The sequence below is a fragment of the Felis catus genome, chromosome A1 (genome assembly GCF_018350175.1).
Source record: "Felis catus isolate Fca126 chromosome A1, F.catus_Fca126_mat1.0, whole genome shotgun sequence".
Taxonomy (NCBI): domain Eukaryota; kingdom Metazoa; phylum Chordata; class Mammalia; order Carnivora; family Felidae; genus Felis; species Felis catus.
The window spans coordinates 129,678,504-129,698,169 of NC_058368.1; the positions used below are offsets into that span (position 1 = coordinate 129,678,504).

The 19,666-nt window shown below is 42.6% G+C and overlaps 1 long non-coding RNA gene across 1 annotated transcript in view; it reads right to left on the reverse strand.

Moving 5' to 3' along the window:
- Positions 1 to 12,934: 12,934 nt before the first annotated feature.
- LOC109501528 overlaps positions 12,935 to 19,666 on the reverse strand; it is a 45,201-nt gene continuing 38,469 nt past the window's right edge. The window contains exons 3-4 of the long non-coding RNA XR_006600454.1: positions 15,008 to 15,087; positions 12,935 to 13,364 (exon numbers count right to left, since the gene is read on the reverse strand). This is a non-coding gene — a long non-coding RNA (uncharacterized LOC109501528). The remainder of the gene's footprint in view (positions 13,365 to 15,007; positions 15,088 to 19,666) is intronic.

Sequence of the window (19,666 nt, forward strand, 5' to 3'; positions counted from 1 at the left end):
AGTGGCAAAACTCTGTGCTACAGGATTCTGCAGGAAGTGTGTGCCCATGGCACCCCCTCCCCTCCGCCGCAGTGCCAGCGGCATCTCCGTCTGTACCCCATATCTCAGGCAATATAGGTGGCCTTCTCTTACATAAAGCACATCAGAGTGCTCTCTAAACACTGATCCCACCATCACACCTTCTGTGTAAGCCCAGGTCTTCCTCTTGACCAGGCAAGCCGTTGGCACTCCTCCAATACTCTCTCCCCACCACTTTCCTCTGTTCTTAGAACTCCATCCACCCACCCAGATACCCCTGGGCTTCCATCACGCCCTCCCCAAAGCCCTCACCGTACCATCCCCTCACAGTCTTCCCAGGGACCAGCTCAGCAAGCTCATCAGTCCAGCCCAGGCTTCCGTGGACCAGGAGTCACTGCAGGACCAGAGCCGTGGCTCAGAAAGCAGGTGTCAGGGAGAGAGGTGCCATCAACAGTGACATCGACTGGAATTAACAAAGCTTACGTGAGTTTGACTCATTCTGCACCCAAGATGAAACAGGTAGGCTGACCCCCTTCCCTTTAAGTCTTCTCTGGATGCTCCTCTTTGGGGTGCTGATTTCACTGGGCCATGTGTGAGCAGGTAAGAGGAGCAGCCTGTGCCACTGTCACTCTCCTCCCTTCTCACTCTAGCCTCTGCCTGGGACCTGTTGGGGGGTCAGCAAAGGACTCCCTTGCCTTCTGACTCCAGCCCTATTCTGCCAGTTAGGAATTCCCGACAGGAGATAAGAGGGAGGGAAGAGGAGGAGTTTTGGAGTTCCTGCCTCTGGCTCCTTCTTTGCAGAAGGGTTCTGTGTGATTCTCTCCTTCCAGGCTCCAGTAACTGGCCCTTCCTATGTCTTTTTGAGCTCAGGAGTCATAACTGAATCCACTGGTACTGCCCTGTCCTTTATGGATTCCTTACATACTGTCCACACCTGTGTAAGTAGTCCCTTTACTAACCTTTGTCAATATTCGTATTCATGAGAGCGGTCTTTCATTTTCCTGCTGGGATCCTGATATAAGAAACCAGGTATGAGCTATCCTATCTCTGCTAACTGCCTAGAATGGCCTTGAGCCCCATCCTACGGCCCCTACCCCAAGGATGGTCTACCCTAAACTGCATCCACATAAGCCAATGGTTCCGCTCCATGCCTGACAGTAAAAGAGAGGTTGTAGGAGTAAGACCACCAGAGTAGGGACAGGGAAAGATAAGACTCAGTATGGCTACTGATGATCTTGTAACTTCTACACACATGGAGGTCGGAATTAAAGAAAGGCTGCTTCGAGCCTAAGTTGACAGGAGCTCAATCAGAAAGAGCATGGATTGAGCTCAGAAAGCCTAATAATGGTACGGCTCTGAGCAGGTCAAGAGCCAAGACTGAGTAGGAACAAAACTCTCAAGTATGTGGGCCAAGTCGGAGACACTTGCCCAGGTCTGAGGGAGCACAGACTGGCAGGTTGTCAGGAAGCACTGGCTGGTAGGGGAGGGAGGGCAGTGGGAATCAAGAAGCAAAGTAAGGGTCAAATAGGGCCACCTCTCCAGGTAAGAATTTAAATCATTGACCACCAGAGTTGCAAGGAGATTCAGAAATCATATATTTAAATCACTTCGCTTTTAGATGAGGGCTGTTGGCCTGTAGACACAGGATGGTAAGTGACAGAGCAAGAACCAACACGACAATTGCTCACTACTAGACCAGTGGTTTACCCATGAGGACGTGGGTAACGTGGGTAACGTTACCCCATGGGGTAACACTTCCATGGGGACGTGTTGGTACTCCGTTTTGAATTTTTTAATCAGAACAATTTTAGAGGAAAACAAGATGTTGCAACCTTGGTCGTTTCATTTCAAGTATGTACTGAGCTGGTTACCAGGAAAAAATTAGACATCATATAAATAACCAACACAGATGTAAACTTAGAAGAGCCAAACTGTATGTGCTAAATTTAATACTGACAAAAACCAAACTGAAGAATCTCATTGTTTCAGTAATTCCCAAAAACTACAATGTTTCAGTAATTGTCAAAAACTACAAAAATTGATCCAGTTAAAATCACATTTTGCAGAAATAACACGAAATAAAACTGACAAAGGCAAAAACTGCACATGACAAAATTTGTTATTGACTTTTAAAAGTGACTAAAGAATCAAATCTTCTTGTCAAAAATTGTACCTGCAAAACCTGACCCAGGAAAATTAGACTTGGAAGAAAATGACCACAAAAGAAAACTCACAATTGCTGAAGCCAGAGTTGGGAAATTTTAATATGAGTACAAAATGTGATCATCGAAAGAAATCCAAATTATTTCAGTAAAATAAAAAATAGTACAAATTATTTGACTGCTCATTTAAAAAAAGGCAAAGGATTAAATTATCTCAAAAGAGTTATTTCTGGAAAATAATTTCTTGATGATCGGGGCACCTGGGTGGCTCAGTCAGTTGAGCATCCGACTTCGACTCAGGTCATGATCTCACAGTTCCTGAGTTCGAGCCCTGCGTCAGGCTCTGTACTGACGGCTCAGAGCCTGGAGCCTGCTTCAGATTCTATGTCTCCCTCTCTCTCTGCCCCTCTGCCACTCACGCTCTGACTCTCTCTCTCAAGAATAAATAAACGTTAAAAAAATTTTTTTTAAATAATAATAATTTCTTGATGATCTCAGAAATGTTGGGATAATTCTGATGAAAGTGTATTCATTTGAGAAAAAAGTCCTGAGAATCAAAACAACAGAGAGAAAAATATCCGATGTGGAAATTCTCAGGGAGCCCCCACTCCTTGGGCTTCCAGTTTTAATGCTTTATCATTTCTGAGGAGATCTAGGATCTTCTTCTAGGGTTCTAACACCTCCTACATCAGAATACCATGTACTTAGTGAATAACTTCAGTGGTTGCTAAGGTCAAAGTTTACTAGAGGGCATAAAAGTTCACAGATACCCTTACGGCCTCCAGGGGAATTTGTAATTTCAGAGCAACCTACATGTCACCTCACACCCATTAGGATGGCTACTATCAAAGAACAACAACCAAGGAAGCAGAAAACACCAAGTGTTGGTGAGGATGTGGAGAAATTGAAAGTCCTGCACACTGTATAACCACTGTGGAAAACTGTATGGCGCTTGCTTTCAAAAATTAAAAAGAGAGGGGTGCCTGGGTGGCTCAGTTGGTGAGGCATCCAACTCTTGGTTTTGGTTCAGGTCATGATCTCATGGTGTCTGGGATCAAGCCCTGCTTCGGGCTCTGTGCTGACAGTGTGGAGCTTGCTTAGGATTCTTGCTCTGCCTCTCTCTCTGCCCCTCCCCCACTTGCTCTCTATCCCTCTCTCTCTCAAAATAAATAAGCATTTGTTTAAAACCTGTTAATAAAAAAAATTAAAAGTAGCATTAGCAAGGGGCACCTGGGTAGCTCAGTCAGTTAAGCATCCAACTTTGTCTCAGGTCGTGATCTCATGGTTTGTGGGTTCAAGCCCCCGCGTCGGGCTCTGGGCTGACAGCTCAGAGCCTGGGTCCTGCTTCGGATTCTGTGTCTCCCTCTCTCTCTCTGTCTCTCCCCTGCTCACACTCTCTTAAAACTAAATACGCGTTAAAAAAATTTTTTTAATAAAAAAAAATAAAATTAGCATATGATCCAGTAATCCCACTTCAGAATATATACCCCCAAAAAATTGAAAGCAGGGTCTTGAAAAGATATTTGCACACTCACATTCACAGCAGCATTATTCACAGGAACCAAGAGGTCGAAGCAACCCAAGTGTCCATAGACAGATGAATGGGTAAACAAACTATGGTCTCCCTCTATATGCATGTTGTTAGGTTATTCAGTCTTGAAAAAGAAGGAAGTCCTGTCACTTGCTACCGCACGGAAGAACCTGGAGGACATTACACTGAGTGAAATAAGCCAGGCACAAAAAGACAAATACTGTATGATTCCGCCATCTGAGGAATGGAAAGTAGGCAAACTCATAGAAAGAAACAGAAAGTAGAATGGTGTTTTCCAGGGGCTGGGGTGGAGGGCAAAATAGGGACTTGTTTAATGGGTATAGAGTTTCAGTCCCGCATGAGGAAAAGTTCTAGAGCTCTGTCCCACAGCAAAGACTACTTACGACTAATGAACTATACAAAGTGACGAAGACAGTAAATAGGGGCGCCTGCGTGGTTCAGTCTGTTAAGTGTCCGACTTCAGCTCAGGTCATGATCTCATAGGTCGTGAGTTAGAGCCCCACATCGAGCTCTGTGTTGACAGCTCAGAGCCTGGAGCTGCTTCAGATTCTGTGTCTCCCTCTCTCTCTGCCCCTCCCCTGCTTGTGCTTTGTCTCTCTATCTCTCAAAAATAAAGGGCAAAAAAATTGTTTTTTAAATGATGAAGACGGTAAATTTTGTATCATGTGTTTTTTACCACAGTTTAAAACAATTCAACCTGCTTGAATTTTTAATGAGTAGAACTTAAACGGTGTGGACAACCATTTAAGGTTGCGACAGCCTATAAAACTATTTCTCCAGCTTTTCCATGACACTCACTTCAGGTCAGAGCAAAGTACATCCAGTTGGTCTGAAGGCCACAGCTTGGAGCAGAAACTTCACGAAAGTCTTGTGCTTTGTCTCTAACAGATGTACAAATTATGCCTACCACTTCATATGGGATCAAAGTTTATTTTTAAATAGAAATAACATCATAATTACCATTACAAGGAAAACTGTGTTTCTTTGGGTAAAATTCTGTGCTGGATCATAAGCTTTTATGCAAGTTAGTGCAAAAATCAAATTAAGGCAACATGGAAAAGTCGGCTTACACGGATTCGTATATGACAAAAACTTAAAGATTGTAAAAACTGCATACTTTTCTCCTCCCTAGTTGTCTGTAATAATGACACCCCAAGGAGATTCATCGTCCTGTAGTTTCCCACTGTCTCCTGGCCCAGGACTTCATACTCTTGAAGGTATGGATATCCCAGTTGAGAAGAATATGCTAATGTTTAAAGGCAGCATATGAGCAGGGCCACCATGCTTCAGGACTTAGAGCCTCCATGAGAGAAAATTCCCCTTTCCCACTGCCCTCTCTCACAGCCCGGGTTCCCAAAGAGAGAATTTCTGGTCACTGCACTGGAAGGAGAGCCAGGAAATTAAAGTTTTACCACTGGTCATGTTCAGTACTGGAATGAATCCTGAACTCTTGGAACACCCTCCACATCTGTCTTTCTGGAAAGCTCCTCCTTGTACCTCAAAACTCTGCTTGGGCATCGCCTCCTGGTGAAGCATCTGCTGAGTCTGCCCTTCTAGCCGCACCTCCTCCCTCCCTCTCTGGGCCACTTCAGAACTAAAGGACCTAGACGTTTTGTATTGCAGAATCACAGTCTCAGCTGAGCTCAGGTGGTGTGGGTGTTATAAGGACGTGTAAGAGGCACAGGCATCAGCCAAGCAGTGACCCAGTCCAGCTCCAGGGAGCCCTGGAACACTGTCAAGGAAGTAACAGTAAAAACAGACTCCCCCTGCGAGAAGGGACCTTTGGCTCCTTCTTCCTCTGTCGAGGCCACACTCACAGTTCAGCTTCTCTCTTTCTCTAGAGCTCTCTGCTTCTGCTTCTGACCAGTTCCACGGTTACCTCCCCTTCTGTTTCTCCCTAATTTTACTCTGGTGCTGTAGCTTTCTGAGTTTGTCACACTAGCAAACATCCATGAGAGATCATCAGTGGGGTCTGTCAGTCATGAACGCTATTGGGCAGAATTACCATATTAGGCCTCCCCAGAGTTACTGTTAAGCCTAAAGATGGTTGCCTTTGGTCAAGTTACAAGTTATTAATGTATAATATCTAATTATATAATAAAATCAATGCATAGTAATTATATAACCAATATACGATAATATTATATTCATTCTCTGTTTGTATCACTGCCATGTATTACAATTATGTCTAAATATATCTTCTCTCACAACCACAGGGTGAATTTGAAGGTGGGGATCTGTGTCTCATTAAACTGCAGAACCTCCTCCCAAATCTCTGCACTAAGTAAGTATTTAATATGGATGGATGGTGTGTGTTTGGTGGGGGAGGGAAGCATTGGATTTAAAAGTGGTATTTGCTCAAAATCTCCCAATCTAAACAGTTTTCAAGAATTGAGAAGCAGGACCTATGAAGCATCACAAATAAATTTTGGTCAAGCTTAGTTTCAATAGCTCTGAGCGCCTAGCAATCTTCTAACAGCCAAATGGAGACAAGGTTTACTGTGTCCCAGTTTTCCAGTGTGTGTCTCCACCTGCTGTATTTACTGGAAAGCAGCGGAAGCATTCCTTCTAATATTAAGGTTTTCAAGCACATATCCTTAAACACCCTCAGCTCTGCGTTGGGCACCTGTACATGCACATTTCCACAGGCACCACTAGAGGGCAGGCCTTTACTCCAGATGTACTACTGAGCCAGGCAAGCAAAGAAAAACTCGGTGCACTCCCCACTGTTTTACTAGGTTTGTTTCTAAATGGAAAAACACATGTGGGCATGTCCAGATTTGTATTATGTTCCTTCAATTAGTTATGCAATCTTTCGGCTCACCTTTCCTTTTGTCTCCTATTTCCTTGTTCAGGTTCTTCTCTCTTGGATTCTAACAAATAAACCTTTTGTTTATTTTTTTTTTTGAGAGGTTTAACCCACAAAAATAAATCAAGATGAGGTAACAAAATAAACATTGCATAATTTAGTTGGTGAAGGTTAAAAAGCTGAGGCTTCATCTGGGTTTGTTTGTTTAAAAATTCTTTTGAAGTTTCGACTTCCCTAATTTTTCGTATTTTGCTGACTTGGCAAGATGGGAAGGGGGGGTGGGCAGGAAGAAAACTGAGACTTTGTGTGTGTGTGTGTGTGTGTGTGTGTGCGTGCGCGCACACACACACGCAGAAGTGAGGGAGCATGTGTAGGGGTGGAGGAAGGACAGGCCAAGCAGATGTTAAGGGACTGGTCATTCCCAGGTCACACTGGCCTATGAGCTCTATGGTGCCACCGTGAGTGGTCCTGGACCCTAGCTCCCCTTTAGCCTTGGAAGCAGTCATTCTGCTCACATCTCAGTTGCCTTGTCTAGAATGTAAGAAACGTATACTAAAAGACCTTCTAATTCAAATATGATCCTGTGTTGAGAGAAAACATGGGGGCAGAAATGGAAAGGCAGAATGAATGAATGTGCATGGAGAGTTCTGAGAATAACTGTTACAAAGAAACAAGTAAACAAACCAACAAATAAACTATGAGGCTGGAAATTTCTTCCAGCCAACCTAAGTGTAGAGCCAGTACTCCCATGCAGACTTCCCTTTGGAATATTTTCTCACAGGGCTGGAGCTCTCAAACACTGAGCTGCCCTCTGTCCTACTCCCTGGAACATCCAGGGAAGACAGATATCTGAGCAGGTAAACAAAGATGCAACCGTGGCGAGGTGAGCTAGACTTGGCTGGACTCTAGAGGGGCAGTTTCCAACCCAAAATGACCAACTGACAAAATTCTTAACAAGAACCGACCCACGTCTGGTTAGAGCAGTGGTTAAAAGAAACACGTACCCCTGGGGATGCTATTGCCCTTCTTCCATGGCTGATGCAACTAAGCTCTGCTGCCTGAGTGTTGGCTTCCTATAACTTTTGGAAAATGCCACTCTTATTATTGTATCTCCACGGTTGCAATTACTCTAATCTTATAGAACTGTAATAATCAGCTGGGCTGCGGGTTCAGAGCCAGTACTGCTCTCTGACTTCATAACAGCCAATTAATTACTGCTTACAAAGTTTCAATTCTTTTTTATCTTAATACGTCTGAGAGTTCTCTCCAGATAACCGCTGAAGGAGTTTCCACCCCAGTTTGGTGACTCCCATGAGAGTACCTCTATTATGAACGTAAAAGATTGTTACCTTGCCCGTAACAAATGGATATGAAGAATTCAAAGTACTGAACTTTAAATTTCTTACATCTGCGATTTCAAATAGTCACCACTAGACGGTGCTGCTAAATCCTTATTTCAAATAGTCACCACCAGGCAGTGGTGCTAAATCCTTAACGGGTAGTTCTCTAAGTCGGAGTCATGAAATGCAGATCTCTAGGCTGGGTAGAATCAGAATGTTTAGGGTATGAGCCTGGGAAATCTGTCTTTTTAATAAGTTTCTTGAATGACTTTGAGACCAGAAAAGTTACACAACAGTAATTAAGCGCTTCTTAACTGGTGGAATTTCCTTGAACTCCTACCAGAAAAGAAAATCTTTAGAAAATTAAGTCATCCTTGAGGCACCTGGGTGGTTCAATTGGTTAAACTTCCGACTTCAGCCTCAGGTCATGATCTCATGGTTGGTGGGTTCAAGCCCCACGTTGGGCTCTGTGCCAACAGCTTGGAGCCTGGAGCCTGCTTCAGATTCTGTATCTCCTTCTCTCTCTGGCCCTCCCCCACTCATGCTCTGTCTCAAAAATAAACAATGAAAAAAATTTTTTTAAAGAAAAATTAAGTCATCCTTGATTAAAAATGCAAGTGTAAGTATCCACGTAAGTGCATCCATGCCACCCACCTGGCTGGGACTCTGACACCGAACTGCCTTCTGTCCACTTCTACAGACCGCCATCATCCCTTAGCAACACCATTTCATTGGCCTTCAAACCAGTGTCCCCCCCTTCATTTTCCCTGGAGTCAGCTCTCCACATAGCAGCTAGAGTACTCTTTTAAAAAATAAATTCTGTCAGCTCACTCACCTGCTAGAAGGCTCAGAGCCTTCTAATATACTACCTACCACTCTCAGAATAAAATAAAAATTTCTTATCGTGGCCTACAAGGCCCTGTCTGAATGGGTGCCTGGCAACCCTTCTTGCGGCATCAACCCTTGGCCCTCCACCCTTACTGTTCTTCAAGTAAACCTTTGGAAATTTAAGTTTGCTCTTTCCTCTAGCTCTTCCCTCCAGATCTTCGTGGCTGGTTCTTTCCTCATTTCTTTTACGTGTCTGCTCAAGAATCACCAATTCAGAGGCTTTTTCTCACCACCTACCACCAGTCCTACCAATGGTGTCTGCTTCGATCAGCCCAATATAGGCCCTCTTACAGTCATAAAGCTGGTGCACAGTACACGTTTGTTGGATGAACTGTTGGAAAGATTTAAGATAAATCTAGGTGCAAACTGAGAAAATATTAAATCCAGTTGCAGACCGGGGTCCTCCTTTTATTATTACAACTGTTCAATGGCTTTTTAACTGAGCTTTCCATAGACACTCAACTTTAACACAACCTGTCCTTGCCTTGTTTCTTAGGAATTTGCTTTTGTTTTGTCTTCTTTTGTTTTTTAAATGTTTACTTATTTATTTTGAGAGAGAGAGTGTGTGTGCATGCACATACACGAGTTGGGGAGGGGCAGAGAGAGAAGGAGAGAGAATCCCAAGCAGGCTCCGCACTGTCAGCACAGAGTCCAACATGGGGCTCAGTCTCATCAACCGTGAGATCATGACCTGAACCTAAATCAAAAGCTGGACGGTCAGCCAACTGAGCCTCCCAGGTTCCTCAGGAGTAGTTTTCATCTGGGGTTTGGGAGAGACACACCCTTCTAAAAAGGCACTTCAGAATTTTCAAGGGCCAAGGGGTGTGTGAGGTTTAACTGCATGTTTCATACATTTCAAGTTAATATTTTAATGCATCAGTACCTTTACTCTTTTTTTAACTTAAAGCAAAAAAGGATGCTTATTGGATCCTATAACTGAAAAATCCAGAAGGATATACTAGCCTCAGGTAAGGTTGGATCCAGGGGCACAAACATTGTCATCAGGACTCAAGTCTCTCATGTGGCTCCGCTCTCCACTGCACTGGGTATCTTTACTATTAATACAAACTAAAGAAAACAGATTTCAACAAAATCTAACACCAACCCTCTTCCCTGTAGTTGAAGATGTTCGGTGTTTAGCCCTCCAGGTCCTCTCTCCACCCTTGTGCGGCCTGCCTGGTGGCCCAGGACACTGACTTTCATGGATTGCATCATATGGGTTCCATGGGTCTGTGTCTCATTCGGAAGTCTGTCCAATGGGAGTCATTAGCAGGAGATGAGAGAATGAAGGAAAACAGGGTGGTTTATTCATCCCCCAGCTCTCTCCCTATGGCTCTGCCTTTCTCTACCAATGACCCAAAGGAGTCAGGCAGCTTTCTGCTCAACTACAGCTCCCTCTGGGTTCTTGTAGCTGCCCCGACCCCTTGCCTCTTTAGGCCTGTGGGTATTAATGTGTCCCTGCAGTTGCTAGCTCTAAGATATTTCTCTTGGTAGAGTCCCTGCATTAATCTTTCTTGGGTCCCTCCAGCTGCATGAGTCCTTTGTCCACCCCCAGACTCAGACTAATATGGCCTATGAGGGTTCTGTTGTTGTTGTCATCTCTTTCCGGTGATACATATGCCTAAGTTGCCTAAGTGATGGCGTTCCAGTCTTTTTCTCTCATTGTCTCATTCCCCTGATTTCCTGAGCTGTCCACATCAACAGCTTCAATAATGCTGACCTGCCCCTCTGCCAGAGCCAGCACCCCCACAAAGTCTTAGCATTCTGCAGCTCTCTGCAGAAAGGGTCCCAGTCTTCGTTTTCTTTTGGAATAGTTGTATTTTAAGCATAGAGAGCTTTAAAAAAGGAATCCGCTACTAAAGAGTCTTAAAAATGGCTCTCTCACAACACCTGTCACCCTATTTATTCTCAATACCCCATAAGAGACACTGCTTTAGGCGAGACTGGTTGTGTGAGCATTTAACCAACAAATATCAGCAACTGGGAAGCCCATAAATAGCAGCAGAGAGGACAAACAGGATGACTCAGTGAGGCTTCTGAGTCAGACTGGCAGGGACCGGCCTTCCTTCTTAATTACAGGGCACTGGACCCATTATCTCTGAAGTCACCTCGGAGTCTCATCTAACAAATATCAGACATCCAGTTTCCTTTGAAGATGTGCAATCTTCTTCCTTCTGCCTACCATTAGAAAATAAAATGCCTGAGCTAAGAGGCCCCCTGGGGGCTCATAGTCCGCATCCTCGGCAATTAGCCCCTTTCTGAGATCAGCCACTGTCCCTGCTGTTGGCTGGTTCTGGTCCCGGCTTTGGCGCCCTCAGTTTGTGGGACCTCAAATACATCACTTCACCTCGCTGAATGTATCTCCTCTATCATGAAGTAATAAACATTACGTGGCCACAGGGTTGTTGTGAAGATCAAAGTCAATTTGGCCAATTATATGATGTTATAGAAAAGGTAAAAGTATAGAGACAGGAAAAAGATCAGTGATTGCCAGGAGGTCAGGGATGAATAAGTGGAGAACAGAGTACTTTTAGGGCAAACTATTCTGTATGATATTGTAATGGTGGGTACTTGACGTCATAGATGTGTCAGAACCCACAGAACAGTACACTAGGTCTCAACCCTAATGTAAACTAAGGATTCTGTTTAATAATAATGTATCAATATTGGTTCATCAATTATAACAAATATACTACACTAATGCAAGACATTAATAATAGAAGAAACTGTGCGCTCAATATCTGAATATGTAGACAGAAGAATCTACATGTATTTAGGGATCAATATCCCTAACGAATAGTACTTGAAATTTGAGCCATGTCGAAAACAAATAGGATACGATGTGTTTGCACATAGATGGAGGGAAAAATAGAGGGGAAGACTTCTTTGCTACATATAACTGGAAGTGGGCATGGAAGCATAGAGCTTTGGAATCTAATAGTTGAGGTCACTTTTCAAAACCACTCCCAATTTCAGGACACAGAATGTCTTAGTTGTACCCAGAAGGTTTATTTAGCTAAAGAATGTGGCCAAAGCAAGGAAGCAGCCATTGGGTTTTTCAGAGGATGAGAACACATCCTGTCTGGGGACATCTATGCATGCCCTTACACACAGTGGGCCCCACAGCTGTCCAGTCTTGCTACAAGCTTTGTGGGGGGATGTGGGGCCCGGAGGGAAGCCTGCTATGGGCAGAATGAGGTTGGGCTCTGCTGGAATGAGCCACTCCCTTAGAGAGTCTAAATGAGGATGAAGAATTTCTGAATCAACTAGAGACCCAAACCCATCCAAGAATAGAGTTGGGGGTGGGGGGTAGGGGGAACAAGGGCTTTTTAAGTTTCTTCCATAGCAGTCCAGATTAGAACATTGTCTCTAAGGAGGCTTTGGTTTCCCCTGGGCGAGCTGTGGTTTGAAAGTGCCTTTCTTGCACAAAGAAGTATTCAATAAAATTTGCTGAATGGTGAGGATAAGTTTGAATGTGCAGAAGAATAGGCAAGGTCCCAATCATGAGTTGCCAGAGGAGGGAGAGACATCTCAGCAGCCAGAGGTGCCTCATGAAAATATTAAGGTACCCAGACAAGAACATGGGCCAAGTAGGAAGATCATTTTGCACAGAAGTTATTAGCATAGACTCTCAGTGAAATAGACTTGAGTTCGAATCTCAGCCTCATCACTTACTAGTTGACTGATTTGGGCAAGTTGCTGAATTTTGGTGAGCCTACGGTTTCCTCACTTGTATGGGGATTAAGTGCAGCTACACATATAATATACTTAGTACCACGCCTGCCATATAGTAAGTGCTCAATATATTATAGTCATGATATATGTCAAATTTCTCTCCAAAATATATAGGTCAGTCAGAGAAGAGATAAGGAAAGAGACAAAATTAAATTCTCTTATGACTTGACTAAATGTCTGTGGAAGAAGACAGCCTCAGGAAGGTTATATCAGATAAACTCAATGGGTCCCTACCCATACTTAGGACTGGATGTTTATGTTCTCAGCATGACTTTGAAGTGATACGACCACAAGGTGCTGGCAGAAATGTAAGGATGTGGTGTAACTGAATTTGGGGTGGATGAGTTGCTTTGCTGGAATGGCCTGGTTTTTGGAGAGAAAAGTGCCATACTGTGATTTTGATAATAAAATTAGCATTTTAAAATCATTCTTTAATTTCCATTATAGTTTTTAATAAATTCAAGAAGTCTTCGCTTTTTATAATATGTCCTTGAAAACAGGGTCAGAAACAAAAAGGATGAAGCCAAACCCCCACCCCGTGTGTCTGCTGCACCACTCGAAGGGCAGCCCAGTGGCCCCTTGCCAAACTTGACCAGCCCTAATGTCCCAGCTGCCTTCGCTCCTGTGTGCCATTCAGACACTCCACTGTAGCACTTTCAGCCTATAGGACAAAAGGAAAAACTTGAGGGTATTTTTATAAAATACAGTTATAAGATCAAGGGAACGGTTTTGAATGCATTTGCTTACTAACGGGAATTTTTACGAAAGGGAAATAAAAGAGAAATTAGTTCAAATTTCCCTAGACAGATGTTTTAAAGAAATCTGAGCCTTCCAAAATGCCGCCAAAAAGCTCTTCTATTCTGAAAAAAAAAAAAGGAAAATTGTTGTTAGTTAAATGTTTAATGTGTATTATTACCAGTATATTAGTTTTAGAGCAAATTTACACCACATTGGAGTTACATTTTCATGTTCTATGAGTACATTTTATATATAATTAGTGTCCCCAGTGTAAGCAAAGTAACAATACAATAGGCCCATTTTATAGAAGCTAGACAAAAATATTAATATTTTTTCAAATTTGTTTAGAAACTTACACTGTCATATCTTTTCTTTAATAATATTGTCGGGTAGTTAGCCAAATATCCCTGACCAGGCGATGCAATCTTTAATTATTGCATTATTCCCATGAGAATAATTATTGTCACTGAGAGCATGTGATGATTCAGTTTCCAAGAGTACATTGTGGCCAGAGTCTGCTGGCCTTGAGGATGACATTCCCACATGTTCAGGAAGGTCAAAACTAACTGAGTTACATCAGCTCTTTGTTGAAAGCATCCCACTAAAATCTGACAAATGTCAAAAAATAGAAGGCAGGGTGTTTTCCTATTTTTCCTATATAAAGTAGTATCATATTAACAGATCAGAACAAAACAGGAGAATACCATGTTGTTCAGAAGAAAAGTGTATTAAAAAATGCTATTCTTGACCAACTTAGGCCCTCACATGATAATATAGACAAGAACTTGGAATCCTTGGACTATAAGAAACAAGGAGGGAAGGGACACAAAATAACAAGAAACCTCATTTGTTGTTGGTTGATTATTGAATGACAATATTTGCTATAGTACTTGCTGTCTTTAGTAGTCTAACCACATATCCTGTTCCCTCATGGATCCATGTGATCCATCAAGATCATGGCATTTTTTGCATTTGCTTTAGAGAGACCATACGTCAAGTAACACTTATTTACAAATCCCAAAACACTCAAATGTAGTAGTAAAAAATGAACATATATTGGGGCACCTGGGTGGCCCAGTCGGTTAAGTGTCTAACTTCAGTTCAGGTCACGATCTCACGGTTCATGAATTCAAGCTCCATGTCGGGCTCTGTGCTGACAGCTCAGAGCCTGGAACCTGCTTTGGATTCTGTGTCTCCCTCTTTCTCTGCCCTTCCCCTACTCATGCTCTGTCTCTCTGTCTCTGTCTCTGTCTCTCTCCCTCTCTCTGAAAGATAAATAAACATTAAGAAAAATCTTTTTGAAATGAACTTATATGACATACATTAAGATAACAGCTACTGACTTCCTCCTGCAAGAAAGCCAAGGTGCCACAAAGCCTGAGCTTTGCATGTGAGGACAGCAATAAGTAATTCTAAGTAGTTCTATACTCCCCGAGGAAAAGGATTACTTCACTTTCTGGAGAGGGGTTTATTTACACAGCATGAACAATCTGCTGAATTTTAATTCTGCCCTTTCTCAAAAATAAGTTTGAGCTCTGCTTTTCAAAACAACCCAAGAAATAACAGACTGAAGGGGCCTGAAATATGAAAACTTTTCAGACTGCTAGCAGGAATCTCAAATACTAATATTCCTCCTGAAATCAATCTCATACACTCTGAGCTCTTGACTGGGGGAGAAGGTCCATAAGGCTCTTCCTGAAGCTAAAATGTCTGTGGCCCCTCAAACTCGGCATGTGTTTGCCTCAAGCATGACAGTAACTCTCACCTTTTCATGGAAACAAAAGCCAAAGATGAATCCTGGGGACCCCCAGTGCTCCAGGAATGATTCAGCATTGATTATGAGCTCTGTGGAGAAACCAAGATGAGCACAAGAAAACAAATAGGTGCAGGGTCAGAATTTAGGGTGACGGGACACTCAGAAATTGTTTTTTCTTTCTCGTTGCAGATTTCCCATTTTTGTTGTGATACGTGCTTCATTCACAAGATGTGTGACAATCCAGCAGCCACGCCTGTGTCTTAGTGTGGAGATCCAGAGACCAGCTGCTCGCTTGGAAGGGCTATGAAAAATGGCGTCTTTCATTACTGAGGTTTCCCAGAGGTCCGTACTCACTCCTGTGATTTTCTTTCTTTTTTTTTTTAAGTTTGTTTATTTATTTTGAGAGAGAGAGAGGGAGGGGCAGAGAGAGAGGGAGAGAGAGAATCCCAAGCAGGCTCCGCACTGTCAGCGCAAAGCCCCACACAGGGGTCGATCCCACAAACTATGAGATCATGACCTGAGCCAAAATCAAGAGTTGGACCCCTACTGGACTGAGCCACCAGGAACCCTGTGACTTTCTTACACAACATATTCTCCTTTGGTAATATCCATTCCCCCTGAGTAATCTTACCCGCAGTTTTAATTATTAACTATATTCAGCCAACTCTCCAACCACCATATCTTCCCACGGAGCCCCACTTCCAGATATCCAACCTCCTGATGGACATCTGCCCTGTTGTTCTACAGGCCTCTTTCACTCAGCAAGGACCCCATCATCCATCAGTGAGCAGCACCTCCATCCAGCAAAGCACCTAAACCAGACCCCTGAATACCATCTTTGACTCTCTCTTCCTCACCTCCAATTCATGACCCAGGTCTCACAATTTCACCCTCAATTTCTCTTGACCTCATCCACTCCTCTCCATCTCTATGGCCACCATCTTGGGCAAGGAGGCCACCATCACTTGAAACCTGCATTACATCACAGGCTTCTTAGAAGTCTTAGAAGTGGACTTCTGAGCATTTTTTAAATCTCAAATCTGATTTTTCTTACCCTCCTGCTCAAAACCTCTTCCTCATTGCCCTTAGTCTAAAGCCAAATGCTTCACTGTGGCATAAAAGGCACTTCTTGAACTAGCCCCTATTTATTACTCTAATGTGATCCTTGTAATCTGTAATCTAGACATTCTGGGCTATATGAAATTCCAGTCTCTCTTCTTTCTAGGGCTTTCTGACATGTTTTGGCCTCAGTCTAGAAGGCCTGCCCCCTCCACTCCCTAGGCACACATCTGTATAGCTGGCTAGATCTGTGTATCTTCAGGTCTCAGTTTATATGTCACCTCTTCTGGGGAAACCTCTTTTCCGTCTACACTGCTTAAGTGACCCACAGTTTTACATGGCAGAATACTTGAGCCACTATATTTCAGTTGCCTGTTAATTTCTTTCTTCTCCCGCTAGATTACAAATTCCTTGAAGAATGGGATTTAGCCTTCTTCACACTTATGACCTAGCACCTAGCTCAATGCCTGACACCTGGTGAGGGTGTGATCACCGAAGAAAAATTTATTTCTTCCATAGTTTTATTTTTATTTTATTTTTTTAGGTTTTGGCAGCTATGATTGAAAGTTAGAAGATAACATAAATGAAACAGCAAATAAGTAAAAAGTTCAGATGTATGAGACCTGCCTGCACTCATACAAATACAGTCATATTTTCTGCAAGTAAATTTTTTCCTATTCATTGTGAGGGAATTCAGTACATCATTATTTCATAGTGTTAGAAATGGAAAACCTTGACTTTCAGGCAGAAAACACCCGAAGGAGTCGGATAGCATCTCTCTTAAAAGTCATCACGTTCCTGGGCTATTTAGGCATGCAAGATTCTTCATTAGTTACTCTCTCATTAGTGCCAGAAACCTAACTCAATTAGGAAAACAAAAACAGGTGATTAGCTCATGGAATCCAAGAAAGGATTGAATCACGAACCCACAAAAAGGATAGCCATGTTACTAAGTCTGAGGAAGGACCCAAAACCAAGACTCAAAGGCTGCTAGCCCTTTCTGTGACTCTGCAACTCCTATTCTCTGCAAAACAGCTCCTACTCTCTCACCGGCTCTCTGCATATGGTGGCAAAACTGGGCTGGTCTACTTTGGATGTCACTTAAAGGCTGCCATAAAAATCATGTTTAAATTTTTTTTTATCAATAGAAAATCTGTTTAAGAATTTTTAAAAATTAGGGGCACCAGGGTGACTCAGGGGGTTGAGCGTCTGACTCTTGATTTCCACTCAGGTCATGATCTCACAGTTTGTGAGTTCAAGTCCCATGTCGGGCTTTGTGCTGACAGCATGGAGCCGGCTTAGGATTCTCTGGCTCCCTCTCTCTCTGCCCTTCTCCCATTCTCTTTCTCTCTCTCTCTCTCTCTCGCTCTCTCTCTCTCTCAAAAATAAAAAAATAAACATTAAAAAAATAATTTTTAAAAATTAAACATTACCTATAATTCCATCATTAATCACTAATATTTTGATATTTTAGTTTTTGCTGCATGTGTGAATGTATTTTTTTTATTTTTTTAACTTTTATTTATTATTGAGAGACAGAGAGAGACAGAGCATGAGCATGGGAGGGGCAGAGAGAGGAGGAGACACAGAATCCCAAGCAGGCTCCAGACCCTGAGCTGTCTGCACAGAGCCCGATGCGGGACCGAACTAACAAACCGCAAGATCATGACCTGAGCCAAAGTCAGATGCTTAACCGGCTGAGCCACTCAGACACCCCTTTTTTATTTTTATGAAGTGATATTCATACCTTACAGTTTTCTATCCCAGGTTTTTTTTCATTTTACAATTTATTATGAGCCTGTTTCCCAAAATCATTGAAAATACCATTTTTAATGGTAGCATATTAGTCTATGATATGCCATAATTCCTATAACCATTCTTTTATTGTTGGACATGTAGATTACTTATTATAAAGTATTTTTAATTATAAATATGTCCCAAATAGATTCATGCAAAGCTTAATAGTAAACACACCTAATCACCTCTCAGAGAGATGTACAGGCTCTCCACTATCACTGAGAAAATGTCTATTTTTTCTACCCAAGTAGCCTTCAAAATGAAATAAAATCTAAATCATCAGAAGGAATGTACCCAAATGCGTCCAATTAATAAACATATCCAATTCCTATTTTCAAACTGTCTCGTATATTGAAAAACTGTTCAGGGGCACCTGGGTGGCTCAGTTGGTTAAGTGTCCGACTTTGGCTCAGGTCATGATCTCATGGTTTGTGGGTTCAAGCCCCGTGTCGGCCTCTGTACTGACAACTTGGAGCCTGGAGCTTGCTTGCTTCAGATTCTGTGTCTCCTCTCTGTCCCTCCCCCGCTCATGCTCTTTCTCTCTCTCTCTCTGTCAAAAATAAATAAAACATCAAAAAAAATTTTTTTAAAGGAAAGAAAAACTGTTCAAGTTCCTTGCCTCCCTTCAATCTTTTGGGAATCCTATATCTTGCTGAAAAGCATTTGTAGAATTAGAAAGAGGAGATGTAACTCATATATGTGTTGCTATTTGTTGTTTCCATGGGGCTGAAGGCTCATCATCCCCACCTTTGTTTCTGAGCTACTAATCCAAATTCTCCTGGGCCGTTTAAATAGGAAATGCATCCCTAGAAAGAGGCAGGCTTGCAGCAGCTAGAATTAATGAACATGATTTGGTGAGAACACCGCAGGAGTTTCACTCACCACACCTGGGTGCAAATCCAGACGCTGGCGTTTTGGGGAGCATGTCTTTGGGTAATTCAAAAGGGGTGAGTCAATTAGCTATCCTTGAGATGGAGAAGGGGACAAGTTAACATTTGTCAAGTCTAGATGCTTCATGTAAGTTATTTCATTTAACTCTCGCTAAAAAAATTGTTCCTTTTAAAGATTAGAAAACCGGCTCACACTGGTTTAAAGTAATTGCACTGACTGGTAAAGGAAGCAAGCCAGGATTCGATTCCAAATCTGTCTAACCCTTAAAGCTCATGTTTTCCCCCATCTATGACATGTTGCTTCCCTGACTAACTTGGATGGGGGTGGGAGGGGGCAGGGAATTGTGGTTTTAAATGTCTTCTCCAGCATAGTGAGCACACCTATCTCTCCCATAGTTCTCGTATTATATCTACTATATAGTGAGATATGTGGGATTGAGGGTTGGGACCAAGGCCAGGACTGGGGGAAACAACTGAAGAACTCACCTCAGGCCCAAAATTTAAGGAAACACAAAATATCAGTAATGAAGATAAATAATATTATAGCACAATATTTTATTTTTTTTATTTTTTATTTTTTAATTTTTTTAATATAATTTATTGTCAAATTGGCTTCCATACTACACCAAGTGCTCATCCTAACAATTGCCCTCCTCAATGCCCATCACCCATGTTCCCCTCTCCCCCACCCCCCATCAACCCTCAGTTTGGTCTCTGTACTTAAGAGTCTCTTAGAGTTCGCCTCCCTCCCTCTCTGTTAACTACGTTTTTCCCCCATCCCTTCCCCCCATGGTCTTGTGTTAAGTTTCTCAAGATCCCCATATGAGTGAAGCCATATGATATCTGTCTTTCTCTAACTTATTTCACTCAGCATAATACCTTCTGCTTCTACCCACATTGCTGCAAATGGCAGGATTTCATT